This window comes from Scyliorhinus torazame, chromosome 17 (genome assembly GCF_047496885.1).
Source record: "Scyliorhinus torazame isolate Kashiwa2021f chromosome 17, sScyTor2.1, whole genome shotgun sequence".
NCBI classification, from domain to species: Eukaryota; Metazoa; Chordata; class Chondrichthyes; order Carcharhiniformes; family Scyliorhinidae; genus Scyliorhinus; species Scyliorhinus torazame.
In genome coordinates this window covers 125,337,009-125,350,306 of record NC_092723.1, presented here as the reverse complement: position 1 = coordinate 125,350,306, position 13,298 = coordinate 125,337,009, and the positions used below count along the sequence as shown (strand labels likewise).

Here is a 13,298-nt window from a genome sequence, read left to right as displayed (position 1 = left end):
GGTTTGACTCGGTGTATGGAGGCTGAATGGCCCGCACGTCCCTGCGAGGCTGGCGGAATTGGGAGCGTTGGCAGGTTGAGCTGCTCGACAGCAGGCAGCGTAGTGGCCCATCTTGCCACAGCGGAGGCATAGTCGATTTTTTTGCTGGACATTGCCGCTTTAAATGTGCGGATCTACAGTTGCCGCACGTCATGATGTCATGGCGTTCATTGCGCCACCACGCATGCGCAGTTCGGTCCTGCGTAGAGCGAGCCTGCGTGTCACATCCCTCTGCGTCAACGTCTCTTTTGGCGTGTACAAGCGCGGGAGGCCGCGGAAAGCGCGCAAAATGGCCGCCCTCATCCGGGCCGCGGGCCGGGAGGAACTCAATCGCCTGGACGCGCTCGGCCTCGCAGGACCCCTGCCGTGCCGATTCAGCCACCTGCAATTGAGAGTACCGGCTGGTCGCGTTTTCGTAGAGGACGCAGGTTTCGATGGCGGTGGCTAGGATGAGGCTCTTGATTTTGAGGAGCTGCTGCCGTAGGGTGCCCGAGGTGACCCCAAAAACTATCTGGTCCCGGATCATGGAATCGGAGGCGGCCTCATAGCCGCAGGACTGCGCGAGGATACGGAGGTGTGTCAGAAAAGATTGAAAAGGCTCATCCTTACCCTGCAGGCGCCGCTGGAAGAGGTACCTCTCGAAGCTCTCATTCACCTCGACGCTGAAGTGTTGCTCAAGTTTTAGAAGGACCGTCTTGTACTTCGTCTTGTCCTCACCTTCCGCGAATACCAGGGAGTTGTAGATGTGGATGGCGTGTTGCCCTGCCGTAGAGAGGAGGAGGGCGATCTTCTTGGTGTCCGATGCATTCTCCCTTTCTGAGGCCTCTAGGAAGAGCTGGAAGCGCTGTATAAACAGCTTCCAGCTGACGCCGAGGTTTCCAGCGATTCGGAGCGGCTGCGGCGGGCTGATGGTGTCCATGGCGCAGGATGGCGGATCTCTGAAAATGTGCAGGTGGGTCTCACAGTTGCTGGGTTCCAACCCTGGTACTATGTCGTGTTGGGTGTTCCGCTATACAGACGAACCAACACGGTTGTAGATGGTACAACTCTGTTTTATTACTCTTGATAACAACATCTGTTAACTCATGGCTGTGGTTCGTACTTTACCCGTTAACCTGTGGACCCAGCCCTAACACTATCTTAGAGAGGCACTCAGCACATGGTGCATGTCTGAGTGGCACGCTGTGAGCTCTGTGCTCTGAGCTATCTCCTGCTGGAATGAGCGGGAACTGTGGTGTTCCCTGTTTTATAGTGCGTGTGTTCTCACTGGTGATTGGCTGTGATGTTGCGTGTGTGTTGATTGGTCCGTTGATCTGTCCATCAGTGCGTGTGTGTGATTGCACCATGATATGTTTATATGAATATCATGACAATGGGTAGTACATTTAAAATGCCTGCCCAGTGATGGTGCTGATCTCTGTCTTCCTCAACATTCGTCTTCCACCATACCTTCTCCTGAAAATACCAACTCCTCATTGAATGCTGATCACCCTCAGTAGGCCAAATAGCAGACATCATTCAGGTGTTATCTTTGACAGTGAGCAAATAGTTGAACTAATCACCTGCTGAGCGTTAGCAGAGCCCAATCACATTGCCAATATTGTATTGATGTGCTAACAATGAGCTAATATGAAATAGAAACCTATAATTACGTGGAACGTCAACAAAGAAACAGGTCAATTAGTCTGTACCAGTTTTCAAGATACACAAGAGCTCCTCCCACTGTAATTAACCCTATCGGTATTATCCCTCCATTCTTTGCTCCCTGATGCACTTAGCCAGCTGCCCCTTAAATACATTTTGTGTGGTAACAAGTACCACATTCTAACCACTCCATGGGTAAATCTTCTCCTGAATTTGTTATTGGATTTGTTAGTAACTATTATAATTATGGACCCTAAATGGAAATATCTTCTCCATGTCTAAAACATGCACTCACAGTATCATTAAATTATGCACAGTAGTTTTTAAGAAATGCATCTTTATTTAATTTGTTTATTGAATTTGAACATCACTGGTTAGACCAACATTAGTGCCCATTCCTAATTGCGCTCGAGGTGGTGAGCCATCGCCTTGAATCACTGCAGTCCAAGTAGTGTAGGTACAGCACTGTCAAGGGGTAATTTCAGGATTTTGTCCCAGGGATAGTGAAGAAACAGCAATATACTTCCAAGACAGGCCAGTGTGTGAATTGGAGGGGAACTTGCAGTTGGTGATGTTCCTACTCATCTGGTACCCTTATTCTTCTGGGTGGTATTGATCATGGATTTGGAAGGTGCTGCCAAAGGAGCCTGGTAGAGTTGCTGCAGTGCATGCTGCAGATGTTCCCAGCCTCCCAGCCTCTGGCACACTTCATATGGCCTGGCCAATTAAGTTGTTGGCCAATAGTAATGCCCAGGTGTTGACTCAGCGAAGGCAGAGGATTCATAAAGGTAATGCTATTGAATGTCAAGGGGGGATGGGTTGATTCGCTCTTGTTGAATTCTCAATGCCTGGCACTTGTATGACAAAAATATTATTTGCTACTTATCAGCGCAAGCCTGAATGTTGTCCGGGCCTTGCTCATATCATCAAAGACTGCTTCATTTTCTGAGGAGTTGCAAATAATTGATGATGCATAACCATCAGTAAATATTCCCACTTCTGACCTTCTGATGGAGGAAAGATCATTGATGAAGCAACTAAAGCTGGTTAGGCCGAGGACACTACAATGGGGAACTCCAGCAGCGATATCCTGGGGCTGAGATGATTGGCCTCCAACAACCACAACCATCTACCTTTGTGCACATTATGATGCCATCCAGTGGAGAGCTTCCCCCGATTCCCACTGACTTCAATTTTGCAAGGGCTCCTTGCTGTTACAACCAGCCTGATGTCCAGGCCAGTCACTCTCACCTCACTTCTGTATTTCAGCCTTTTGATCGATATTTGGACCAAGTCTGTAGTAAGGTACAGAACTGAGCAGCCCTGGTATAACCTAAACTGAGCATCGGTGTGGAGATTATTGCTATGGGCAAGTGCCGTTTGATACCACTGTCAATGACACCATCCATCACTTTGCTGATCGGACAATGATTGGCCTGAATAGATTTGTCCTGCTTTTTGTGGATAGGCCATATGTGGATAATTTTCCAAATTGCCAGATGCCAGTGTTCTAGCTGTACTGGAACTGTTTCACTATGGACATGTTTAGTTCTGGAACACAAATCTTCAGCCCTATTGCCAGGATATTGTCAGGGCCCTAGAATTTAATGTATCCAATGCATTCAGCAGTTTCTTTAAATCATGTTTATATGTTCTACAAACACAGAGAAGTTATGAGAATCCACTTGTTTATTTTCTCATTCTGTTTTGACCGTGTACTTTCTCTTAGCATAATCTTCATTTCCCTTATGCATTCACTTAGTACATTTTTGACTGCTTCCTTACAGTTTGTCATCAACTTTTCATTTCAGTTCTTCTCTCTATCTGTTTTGATGGATTCTTTTGCCTTTCACTTCTCCCAATTCCTTTCTTTTGATGCGTAATTGTTTCCTGTTTGCATGTTGCCTTTTATAACCTCAGTCATTTCATTCTCAGCTGGAAAGCCAATTGGACAGATGAGAATGACTGTTGGGAACCATTCCTGCCAGTGTCCCAGGCAGCTGGGGATGGCCGAATTCCCGTGGTGGCAAAAACCCATGTCCTATTTTGCACTGACTGCAACAGTAATTCGAGGACAGCCAGATACTTTATTTTCCTCTTTCGCTTGTTTTGTGTATCTTATTTCCTAACTTTCTCACTTATTTACTTTTATGAGTAGATGCAGTAAGCACTGGAGAAATGTGAAGAAAATTACAGGAGAAGGGAACTCAATGTGTAATTAGGGTAGTATCACGGGTATTTCTTTGTAGGTTACTTGTGGCTTTTCTCTCGTTTTCGAAAACATTCACATTCGCCCTCCACACTACAGATTCAGATAATGTTTATAAATTGGTCGCGCTTTTGCACAGAGTCTGTTAGTTTTAGGCACTCTGAGACCCTAAATGTATTGTTGCCTTTTTAAAAATCAGACTCCTAGGCCCTACACTATTCGTCACTGCAATGATTTTTCTTCTGGTAACAAAAAAAAGGGTAACTTGTATTTATATGACATCTTAGCATGCCCTTAAGACTTCACAAAGTGCTGACTTATTCACCATGGTTATGTAGGTAAAACATCTTGTAATAAATTGCAATGTTTATTTTTGAACTTTTAGCTTTTGGCTTGAAATTTATTGCATTGCTTTTGATAAAATCACCAGAATGTTTCAGTGGAGTTCTTTACTGGCTAAAATGAAACTTCATTAATATTTATTTTCAGAATTGTGATAAACATTTCTAAGTACAAAACAGGTTCTTATCACTACAGAATCAACTAAAAGCTGTGGGTATTATAAAATGTAAAACATTTTGCTAAAACATATTACAAAGCATTAGTAAGCTATAATGGAAAGTATGTCGCAAATGATGAAAAATTCTGCCCAATTAAGTATGAAAGGATGCAGAAATCTTTCGGAAACAGTGTATAATTATACTCACTCTTAATCTATTGATTTTCTACATGCAGATGTCAGATCCTCCATGGATTCTTAGATCACAAGTGTCTGCTGAACAAAGCGGTCTTTGAGCAATTCAACCCCAAATTAATTCAAAAACTGGTATCGACAGGGCAAGGGCACGGGAGGCAAATAAAAGCCAAGTGACCTACAGCTATGTCTGCATTGCTATTCATATCTGCTGGGAAACAATGAGAAGAAAATGCCATCAGCCTTGCAATTTGAGACCATTTCCAAAAATGCAGCCTCAACTGTCACAAACAGCTTGTTAACTCAGAAACTGGCCAACGTGAGCATCTTTTTAAACTTAAAATTTCTGGAAGCACAGCTATAATTAAATGTTCCAAAATCATGAGCGTTCATCTGTTTTTCAGATATTGGCTGTCCGTCTTGCATTTCCAGCTTTCCTGACCTTTAGATCAAATTTCCAACGTCCAGAATTCTGATAACAAGAACAAAGTCACCAGTTTCATGCACTTTATTTAAATTCTGGCACCCACGTTGCACATTAAACACACAACCGGCAATCGTTACCATACAGGTAGCTTTACATAGAATAATCCAAAATTTCAATGCAGAGATTAATGATGGGCATATTTACCAATATTTCACAGGGCTAAGACTGGAATAATGTGAAAATTATTTCATTGCGCAGTATTAAGAAATAGGTACTTTGTAAATAGCCTCACGGAGGGATTTAAATGATTGAGATTTTATAAACTAAAATGTAGAGAATCCATAATGAGAAATGGTGGGACACTGAGCTATTCCATGAGTGAGGGTGAAGTAATAAATTACATGCAGCAAAGCCCTCAATGATGAGGAATGTTTTGTGTCGTGAATTTTCACCTATTTTCATTAAATACTCAGTTATATCATTTAAAAATTAACACCAATCAACAGCAGTTTGCATCTTATGCAGCACCTTTACATAAAATATTCACTGGAGTCTAATCAGATAGAAGTGACATCAAGTGACATGGGCGGCATGGTAGCACAGTGATTAGCACTGTTGCTTCACAGCGCCAGATTCCCAGGTTCGATTTCCGGCTTGGGCCACTGTCTGTGCGGAGTATACACGTTCTCCCCGTGTCTGCGTGGGTTTCCTCCGGGTGCTCCGGTTTCCTATCACAGGTCTCGAAAGACGTGCTGTTAGATGAATTGGACATTCTGAATTCTCCCTCTGTGTACGTGAATAGATGCCAGAATGTGACACTAGGGGATTTTCACAGTAACTTCATTGCAGTGCTAATGTAAGCCTACTTGTGACAATAATAAAAGAAGAATAAAGAATAAGCCAAAGGAAATGCATTAGACGGGTGACCGAGAACTTAGTCAAGAAGGTGGATTTTATAGGAATGCCTTAGGGGCAGGAAGGTTTCAAGAGGTCATTCCTGAAATTTGGGTCCTGACAGCTGAAGTAACAGCCAACAATAGTGGGGGAAAGGAAGTTAGGGAAATGGGATTACTACAGTATCAGAGATATTTCAAGACCCGATGCTGGCTTTCATCAGTGTCTAATGAATCTTTAACAACCAGAAAGGGCATTCACTGTTCATCTTATAGAATCACCTCATCCAATATACTAACAGAAATCAGTAAATTTGCATCTCCAATTTAAACTTTACAAAGGTACTTTGAAAAAGGCTTCAATTCCAAACAATTTCCGTACAAATAAAGTACATTTATTTAAAGAGCTAAACAATTCCACCCTGGCAGCATGATTTCAAGGATATAGCACAATTTCACACAGACATAATTAGATCTATCACATGCATCTGCTCATGGACTATGGAGTTTTTACCTACTTTGGAGCTGAAAGTTGCAGACAACTTTTAACTGAGGGGGAGAGATTGGACAGAATCCATTCTATAAAAAGCCATCCTGTTTTCCATGTAACCAGTTAAATAAAATGCAAACACATTTAACTTAAAAAAAAACTTATTCTGTTTTATTCAAAATAGAAGTAAATCTAATGAGGGAGTGCCAAGATTTAAGTTTCATCTACGACAAACATACTTGTTATAATTAAGAATAAGTTATTACAGGTGCAATTGGCTTTGAAACCCAATTGTCGAAATCCTGTAGGGTTTGCATAAAGTACAAAACAAGTCTTGAACAAATTACCCTTCCCTCACCTCCGAAACGCACAAAAGCTTAAATAAAACGTTTTGGCCCCAATGAGGAGAGGGCTTCAAGCATTTTTCTTATAGCAGCATTCCTGAACTTATCCTCACAGTAGGCAACAGTATGTATAAAATGGGAATAATAGCTTGGAAGGAGCAGGCCACCTCTCATCAACTGGCTTTTCAATTCTCTATGACTATCAGCCATCCAGGTATTAACTAAAAATATTTTCACTGAAACCAAGCAGTCCTGCTCCATCTGTTAACAGAACAATGATAAATAATGTTCCCTCACTCAGTTTAATTATGCTATGATATGCTGAGAGGGTAAGGTGTGCAGCTGGGCCAAACGGACTGTTTCCTTGCTGCAGACTGCAAAATCTGCTGTTCATATGGCGGGATATTCCGGTCCCGCTGACGCACACCCCAGCCACTGGTTTCCTGACAGTGTGGGGTAGATTCAGTGGGAAATCCCATTGACAGCAGTGGCACCAGAAAATCCCGTCGCCGGGAAACAGACCGCAGGGAGGCCAAGGAATCTCATCGTCTGTAAATCATAGAAAATGCTGCCAAACAATATTCTGGATCTCAAAGCAGAAACTGGGTCAATTGTTAAAGAGTAACAAGACGTTCATACTAATAATAATCTTTATTGTCACAAGTAGGCTTACATTAACACTGTGTAAAGCCCCTAGTCGCCACATTTCGAAGCCTGTTCGGGCACACTGAGGGAGAATTCAGAATGTCCAAATTACCTAACAGCACGTCTTTCGGGGTTTGTGGGAGGAAACTGGAGCACCCGGAGGAAACCCACGCAGACACGGGGAGAACGTGCAGACTCCGTACAGACAGTGACCCAAAACCGGGAATCGAACCTGGGACCCTGGAACTGTGAAGCAACAGTGCTACCGTGCCGCAGTGAATTGTCAGAGCAGACAATTCCGTTTTACCAGTTTCCTAACTTTCCAAAGAATTAAAAGAACTGACAACACCAAGTATTTAGCCAATGTTGCAGACACAAAGCAGCAGAATCGGTTAACATTTTCCAATGAATGTGATGTTCCAAGTGAGAACCTATGATTGAATTGAGTTTTGACAAAAAAGTCATAGGTTTACTTGGTTTGGAAAAACTAAGGGGACTCGGACCTGCCAATTGGAAATAGGGGGCTGTTAGTATTTCTCTGAAAATAGCAACCTGCAAATGAAGTCCTGGAAAAGCCCACTTTTGAAAAGTGTAATTTCTGAAACACAATTTTGTTTGCGAGTCATTACAGACGTAGCAAAAAAAAAAAAGCACTCTCAGAATCTTTGCACATAAAGTCATTTCAGCCTCTCAAATGATAAATTATCTGACAGAATTTTGTTGGACCAGCCTTCAATTTGATTTCATGTACACGCCAGATGTTAGGAAATTCCAGAACCATTTGATATTCCAAGATTTGTTGACCAGTCTTCCGGCAACAAAAAACAAGTCAACAAGACATCAGCTGCACATAAACAGGAAAAATGATTTTTTTCTTCTGTTTTGTCGAGTTTATTCATGTGATTGAACAAAGAATGCATCGTCTTTGGCTTCATGCAAAGAACCTCAATGTGCAGGATTTTGGGGAAAAAAACGACTCATTCAAAACTGATAACAACAGTGATAACATTGTTTTATTCAACATTACGACCATTACTAGCTCCAATCCACTGCTTCACTCGAGCCAACGACCAGCACCTCAGGGCACATCAGAGTGCCTGAACAAAATGTTTTTAATCCTTTATTTCTGTTCAGCTGATTAAAAATTAAATTATATTTTAAGTTCAAGTAACTTCCCAATGTTGCATTAGACACAGCATTAACTTTCCATCCCTTTCCTTAAAAGCAACCGAACAAGCTAATGACACTTTGAAAACAAACAAATGTTTTGAGGCATAACTGAGACATTGAAGGCAGATGGCCAAAGTCATTTATTGGGCTGGCGGGACTGGACAACATAAAATAGATGTTAAATAAAAAACAGACACACTTTAAAAGAGGTTTGCACCAAACAAAGGGCAAGAATGAAAAAACGGGAATCAAAAAACATCTTGGAGAGGATTCTCCGCTGCCCTTTGCCGGTAGCGGGGTTCCCAATGTGGTGGAGAATCGAGCGTCGGGCTAAAAACAGGGGGCTGGATTCTTCGCCGGCAGGATGCTCTGTTTTTCCTGCAGACCGGAGGTTTCCTGATAGCGTGGGATGCCCCACAATGGGAAACCCCATTGACTAGCTGCCGTAACGGAGCACCCCGCTGGCAGGTTGAAACGGAAATGTGGCGCGGTGGGGTGGAGATTCCAGCCCAGGATCGGCGTTCTGATGCTTCGGTCCCCAGTCGGTGGCGGCAATTAGCTCCCCGCCCCGTACCAGAGCTCCCCGCCATGCATAAATGTGCATGGCAAGGGAGAGGGAATAGCTCCTGGGCACTGCTCCTTGCGCGAACGGAGACCCGGAGCGATTTTACTCCGGCAGGAAAACTTAGTCTCCCAAACGGAGAATCCTGCCCCTTAGCCCCCTCCAATTTGTGGTGTCTGTGGTATATACATGGTAATCAGAAAAGGACCTGATTCATTACTTAAAAGATATGGGGGGCGATTCTCCAATATGGAGCCCAAGTGTTCGCGCCATCGTGAACGCCGTCGCGTTTCACAACGGCGCGAACCGGGCCCGGGTGCGACTGATTCTGGCCCCCATGAGGGGCCAGCACGGTGCTGTAGGGGTTCACGCCGTCCAGCCTCCTTTCACGGAGCCAAATGGGCGCCGCACCAACCCACACATGCGCAGTTGAGCCATGCCAACCTGCGCATGCGCGGGAGACTTCTTTAGTGCTCCGGCCCCGGCTCAACATAACGTCGGTGTTCAGGGGCCGGCCGCGCCAGACAGTAGGCCGGGGGGGGGGGGGGGGGGGGCTGGCCCGCCGATCGGTGGGCCCCGATCACGGGCCAGACCCCATCGGAGGTCCCCCCCGGGTGAAGGAGCCCCCCTCCCGCCACCACAGGCCGCCCCTCGTCCGGTCGAGCAGAGTTCCCGCCGGCAGCGACCAGTGGTGAACAGTGCCGGCGGGACACTGTCGTATCGGCACAGCCGCTCGGCCCATCTGGGCCGGAGAATCGGCGGCCCCACCGATTCCAGCAGCCCGCTCCGCGCCAAACGTGCTGGCGCAAATGGCACCGATTTTCCGCCCCTTGGAGAATTGCGCACCGGCGTCGGGGCGCCGTGACGCGGTTGCGGTGATTCTCCAGCCCGGCGCGGGGCTCGGAGAATCGCCCCCATGGATGATTGACAGACTTATGCTTGTCAGCAATAAGACAAGCAATTTACCGCATTGTTTCCATATACGATGCAAAATAGTCTTGTTTCCGGACGTCTGCCTTTACACAAGGAGATTCCATTAACGACACTGAAGGATGCTGGATGGCAGTCCAACTGTGCAATTTGTGACACCATAGCATATTAATTTAGTAAAATGGTGAACTGGCTATAGACTAGAAGTCAAAATTCTTCAACTGTTTGATTAACTACGACTCCATGATGAAGCCACTTGGAAATGTGGAATCATTTTGGAGTGAGATAACGGCTGAATTAAATTCTGGAGTTCAGACTGTCTTCATATGTTGACATATGTAAACGTGTAGCATGACAATGCACTCTGATAATGCATGTGGGAGTGATGTTTAGCAGGGGAGTTGTTCTCCGGTGACCTAATCAATATTTATTCCTCAATTGATACCTGGAATGAGTGAGTTGTCTTAAGAGGAGAGGTTGGACAGGCCGGGCTTGTTTTTACTGGAAATTAGAAGAGTGAGGGGTGACTTGATTGAAGTATATAAGACCTTGAATGGTCTTGTCAAGGTGAATGTGTCAAGGCAATTTCCTTTTGTGGGCGAGTCAAGAACTAGGGGGCACTGTTTTAAAATTAGGGGTCGGCCTTTTAGGTCAGAGATGAGGAGAATCTTTTTCTCACAGAGGGTTATGCGATGTTTGAACTCTCTGCCTCAGAAGGCAGCAGAGGTGGGCTCACTGGATATTTTGTATCAGAAGTAGATAGATTCGTCCTAGGCAAAGGAACTGAAGGATTATGGGGGGAAGATGGAAATATAGAGCTTGAAACACAACAGATCAACCACGTTCTTATTGAATGGCAGAGCAGACTTGAGGGACAGAATAGTCTATCACTAAAACAGGTTATCTGATCATGTCACGCTGCGTAAATTGGCTGTTGCATATCCTACAATAAGACAGCTAGAATCCGTGCAGTGCAGAAGGAGGCCATTCGGCCCATTGAATTTGCACCGACCCTCTGAAAGAGCACCCTACCTAGCCCACACCCTCGCCCTATCCCCGTAACCCCACCTAACCTCCACTTCTAATGCACGTTATTAGCTGTTAAGTCTTTTGGGATGTTCTGAGTTCAAGAAAAGAGCTACATAAAGGAAAGTTCTTCAGCACACAGGCAGTAACAGGCTGACTGAATTACCCACACTCACTACAGAACATTCTCAATCCGCATTCATTTGAAAGGAATGAAAATCTGGCAGGTTCCGTGATGGTTTCTACAACAGGAAGGGTGATCCACTCTGCCAGATTACCACCCAGGGTGACAGTCAAAATGACCAAATATCGTCCTCGTGAAGGGAAACTAAATTTTATCCCATCAGGGAAAACAGGTTTTAACCAGCAAGTGGTAAAGTTAAAGAATGAAAAGAAGACTTGCATTTTGCATCATCTCTAGCTGTCCCAAAATGTTTTACAGCCAATGAAGTCACTTTTAAAGTGGACACAGTAAGATATTAGGGTAGATGGTCAAACGCTTGATTGAAGAGTTAGGTTTTAAGGAGCATCTTAAAGGAGGAAAGAGAATGGGAGATGTTTAGGGAAGGAGCTGAGGGCTGTATGTAGCATTTCTCGGTACAGCCAGCAATGCTGCGGCAAATTAAAATCGGGATGCTTCAGAGGTCAGATTTGGAGGAGTGCAGACATCTGAGGGTTGTGGAGCTCAAGGAGATTACAAAGCCAGGGAGAGATGTGGCAATGGAGGGAGTTGAAAACAAGGATGAGAATTTCAAAAACAAGGCATAACTTAACTGGGAGCCAATCAGGTCAGCAAGCACAGGAGTCATGGGTGAACGGGACTTGATTGCAAAGTAAGGACACAGGCAGCAGCTATTTAGATGGCCCCAAATTTACAGAGGCTAGAATGTGGAAGGTTGATTGAGAGTGTGTTAGAGCAGGCATTGTCAAACTCGGAGGCGCAACCTGCAGGTGGGTCGCAGGCGGATGTCGGGAGGGTCGCGGAGCCGTCCATCGTGGCGTTCCCGATCAAACAAATCTGCGCGCAACAGCCGCCTGTTAATAACGCCGGCTGCAAGCGGCCTTCAAAATGGCCACGACATGGAAAAAAAAAGCGGCCGCACTGCGCATGCGTGCCCGATCATCGGCGCACATGCGCAAAACTATGCGCATGCGCGCCGATGATCAGGCATGCATGCGCAGTGCGGCCGCTTTTTTTTTTAAAACAGTCGCAGCTTTTTGTTTTGCATGTTCGGGGGGGGGGGGGTTTATTCATTTTATTAATTTATTTTATTCGTTTAATTTTTTTTTTCATTTACTTTGTTCATTTTATTTTTATTTTTTTTCAACAAGTTTGGGGGGGGGGGGGGTTATTTGATAACATTTTACAGGAAAAAAAATGCAGAACTTTGGACAGATGGAGACTCCATGCTTTCCGACACCGGAAGGCTTCACCTTCATCCAACAGGTTCCATTGGAGGAGCGTGACGAGGGCCAAAGGGACCCAAAACCATTTCCTCCATTTTTGTCAGCAGCAAACAAGGTAAGAGAAAATGGTGGGTCGCAAAGGTCGGCCGGCGTGGGTCGCGAAGGTCGGCCGGGTTGGGTCCCGAAGGTTGGCCGGTTGGTAAAAATGGGTTCCCAGAAAAAAAGTTTGAAGAATACGGTGTTAGAGTAGTCAAGTCGAGAGGTAATAAAAACATGGATGAGGATTTCAGTAGCAGTTAAGTTGTGACAGGGGCAAAGTCAGGCAATGTTACAGAAGTGGAAACCGGCGGTTTTACTGATGGCAGGGATGTGACATTGGAAGCTCATCCTAGGGGCAAATATGAGACCAAAGTGGCAGAGTCTCCTGTTCAGCCTCAGATTGTTGCATGGAAACGGGATGGAGTTGGTAGCCAGGTAACACATTTTACAGTGCACATCAAAAACAATAGCTTCGGTCTTTCTAATATTTAATTGGAGGGAATTTCAGCTCATCTGGTTGCCAGATAAGCAATTTGATAATTCAGTGGCAGGGAGTATCCAAGAGAGGTAAGGGTGAGGACTAGCTGGGTACCTTCAGCACAATTGCATACAAAATCTAAAGCTGTGCTCCCGGATGATGTCACTGATTGGCAGTATGTGATTAGTAATAGGAGAGGGAAAAGGGTAGATTCTTGGTGGACACCAGGGGTGACAGTGCAGAAGTGGGAAGAGGAATCGCAGGTGATATTCTGGCTCGGATGGAAACAGGTGTATGCATT

At 44.9% G+C, this 13,298-nt stretch overlaps 1 protein-coding gene across 2 annotated transcripts in view; it reads right to left on the bottom strand.

Annotated features, from left to right (window-relative positions):
* Nucleotides 1-13,298, bottom strand: part of LOC140394126 (lipase maturation factor 1-like) — a 579,371-nt gene that overhangs the window by 484,339 nt on the left and 81,734 nt on the right. The window contains exon 1 of one of the 2 annotated variants that reach the window (XM_072481001.1): nt 4,600-4,743. The exons of the other annotated variant lie outside the window; for it this stretch is intronic. The gene's annotated coding sequence lies outside the window, so the exon portion shown is untranslated. Of the gene's footprint in view, nt 1-4,599; nt 4,744-13,298 lie in introns of those variants that run through there. 2 annotated transcript variants of the gene reach the window in all.